This window comes from Ochotona curzoniae, unplaced genomic scaffold (assembly GCF_017591425.1).
Source record: "Ochotona curzoniae isolate NIBS_2020 unplaced genomic scaffold, NIBS_Ocur_1.0 contig_1, whole genome shotgun sequence".
Classification (NCBI taxonomy): Eukaryota; Metazoa; Chordata; class Mammalia; order Lagomorpha; family Ochotonidae; genus Ochotona; species Ochotona curzoniae.
The window spans coordinates 36,886,474-36,890,007 of NW_024464918.1; positions in this window are offsets into that span (position 1 = coordinate 36,886,474).

A 3,534-nucleotide genomic window follows, 5' to 3' on the forward strand; every position below is an offset into this window, starting at 1 on the left:
TGACATGGGGCAGACGTTGCAGTACAGCAATCAAGCTGCCACCTGTAACACCAACATCCCAGATCACAGTGCTGGAATTTGAGTCCTGGCTTTGCTTCTCCATCCTGCTCCCTGCTAATGTTATCCTGGAAGGCAGCAAATGATGACTTGAGTGCTTTGAGTCCCTGCCACCCACATGGGCAATCCAGATAAAGCTCCAGGTTCCTGGCCTCAGCCTGGCCTGGACCCAGTTGTGGCACTCATTTGGGGAGTGAACTGGTGAATGGAAGATTGATCTTTCTCTCACTCTTCCTCCCTGTTGCTCTGCTTTCAAATAAACATAAACAATACTTCTTAAAAAAAAAAAAGAACAGGGCCCGGCGCGGTGGCGCAAGTGGTTAGGTCCTCGCCTTGCACGCCCGGGATCCCATATGGGCGCCGGTTCTAATCCCGGCAGCCCCACTTCCCTTCCAGCTCCCTGCCTGTGGCCTGGGAAAGCAGCTGAGGACGGCCCAAAGCTTTGGGACCCTGCACCTGCGTGGGAGACCCGGAAGAGGCTCCTGGCTTCGGATCGGCATAGTATCGGCCCGTTGCGGCTCACTTGGGGAGTGAATCATCGGACGGAAGATCTTCCTCTCTGTCTCTCCTCTCTGTATATCCGCCTTTCCAATAAAAAATAATAAAAATAAATCTTTAAAAAAAAAAAAAAAAAAAAAAAAAGAACAAACGTATGAAAGTCAAATGGTAAGCTTAGCTGTAGTAAGAACAATTCATCCCCAAACTAAAATCATTATAAAATCTCTGATGATATCTCACACTTGAAATCAGGTATTAAACAACATGTTTTTGGCCTTTGTAGACATTCTTACATCTTTTTTCATTTTTAACTGAATGTCTTTCAATTGGTAGGTACCCACGAATCAGACAAGACTAATCTCGCCTGTGTCCCTAAGAAGCTCCCTGTGATCTGAATTGTAACACATTTCTCAGATCCATGCTTCCAATCACTTGTCTCAGCAACCTCATGGTCTCACTTGTATGCATATTTATTTGTATAAAAAAATGGAAAATACTGTAACTGTTACCAAAACTCGCCAAGAATGCCACTATGGGCCTCCCAGAGGAGGCCACACTGTGACAGTGCAAAGGATGAGTGAGCACTGGGAACTGAGATGGAGAGTTGAAGGACAAGTTGACATTACAGCTAGCACAGAATCAAAATGGATGAAATGGGAGGGCTTCTAGTGTGACAAAGACGACCTCTGTATAGCACTCTATAGGTCACAGTCTAGTAGTTACACGCGTTAGCTCATTCGGTCATTACCTCACTCTTTCATCTCAGCCCACACCCTCCCTCACTTCCAGGAAGAACAGGAAGATGAGATTATGAGAATCGGCATTTGCTCAGCATGAATTATTAATGAACAACTACTACTTACCTTACTCAGTATGGTAAATAGTAGCCGTTGCATAACCATTTAATGAGAGGTTAAGAAGAAAGACAGGTGCCTTTACACAGGGGCCAGTGGGAACTCCAAAAACTACATCAATGATTATGTAAACCAGTTGTCTGCGGAAATGGCTATTGGCTTCAACAAGCCACCTGGAGGAGTCCAGATCCCCAAGCCATCAGTTGGGTAAGCAAGTTGCCCTGCATTCACAGGACCAGAAATGTTCAATGTAACCCGATTCTAGGGCAGGTGTTTGACACAGTAGTTATGATGGCAATTGCGAGGTTGCCATGGTGTGACATGCTGGGCTACTGCTTGTGACACTGGCATCCCATGTTGGAGTACACATTTTAGTCTCTGCTGCTCTTCTCTAGACCCAGCTCCCTGTTAATCTGCCCGGGAAAGCAGTGGAAGATGGCCTAACTACTTGGGCCCTGACACTCATGTGGAAGACCCAGATGGAGTCGCAGGATGCTAACTTTGGCCTGGTCCAGTCTTAAATGTAGTGCCCATTTGAGAAGTGAATCAGTGGATGGAAGTGAAATACCTGTGTCTTTCTCAGCTTCTCCATTTCAAATAAAATAGTTTTTAAAAAATGACAGTTGGGGGCCTGGCACAATAGCATAGTGGTTAGTCCTCACCTTGAACATGCCAGGATTCCATATGGTCAACCAGTTCTAATTTCGGCAGCCCCGCTTCCCATCCAGCTCCCTGCCTGTGGCCTGGGAAAGCAGTCGAGGACAGCCCAAAGCCTTGGGACCCTGCACAAGCGTGGGAGACCCGGAAGAAGCACCAGGCTCCTGGCTCTGGATCAGCTCAGCTGCAGCCACTGTGGTCACTTAGGGAGTGAACCATCAGATGGAAGATCTTTCTCTCTTGTCTCTCCTCCTCTCTGTATATCTGACTTTCCAATAAAAATAAAATCTTAAAAAAAAATGACAATTGGGAAATCTACATCCCAAATAAAATGCCTGAGTTCAAATCCTAGTTTCATTAAAAAAAAAAAAGACTGATTTATTTTTATTGAAAACTTAGATTTACAGAAAGATCTTCTATCTGCTGGTTCACTCTGCAAGTGATTGCAATGACCGGAGTTGAGCTGATCCAAACCAGGAGCTTCTTCTGGGTCTCCCATATGGGTGCAGGATCCCAAGACTTTGGGACATCTTCTGCTTTCCCAGGCCAGAATTAGGGGGCTGGCTGGAAAGTGGTGCAGCCAGGATATGAACTGGCTCCCATATGGGATCCTGGTGCATGCAAGTCAAGTACTTTAGCCACTAGGCTACCATACTGGGTCCCCACCTCCATTTTTTATACCAATGCTATGCAGATGCACATACTGGGAGGCAGCAGGTCATGCCTCAAGTACTTGGGGGATCTGAGATTCAAATGGGAGACCAAGGTTGGATTCCAGGCTCTTAGATCTGACCCAGCTAAGATTCAAGTATAACAGACAGTTGAGTTATGATCCAAGAAGTTATCTCTGTCTCACTCTCTCTTCATTTCAAATAAATAAAAACAAAATAATAATAAAGAAAAATCAGGGACTTGATTCAAACAGAATGTAACCATGAATACTTGAGATCAGAAGCCAGAAGCCAAGCGCCTTTTCTGGGTTTCCCATGTTGGTGCAGGGTCCCATGGTCTTGGGCTATCCTCTACTGCTTTCCCAGGCCACAAGCAAGGAGATGGATGGGATGTGGAGCAGCTAGGACACAGACCAGCACCCATATGGTATCCCAGTGTGTGCAAGGTGAGGATTTAGCTAGTGAGTCATCGTGCTGGGCACAGATTTACTTTAATGCGATTTATTTATTTTTATTGTAAAGTCAGATTAAAGAGAGGAGGAGAGATGGAGAGGAAGATCTTCCATCTGATGATTCACTCCAAAAGTGACCACAACGGCTGGAGCTGAGCCTATCTGAAGCCAGGAGCCAAGAACTTCTTCCGGGTCTCCCACATGGGTGCAGCGTCCCAAGGCCTTGGGCTGTCCTCGACTGCCCTCTCAGGCCACAAGCAGGGAGCTGGATGGGAAGCAAATTTGCCTGGACTAGAACTGGCACCCATATGGGATCCCAGTGAGTTCAAGGTGAAGACTTTAGCT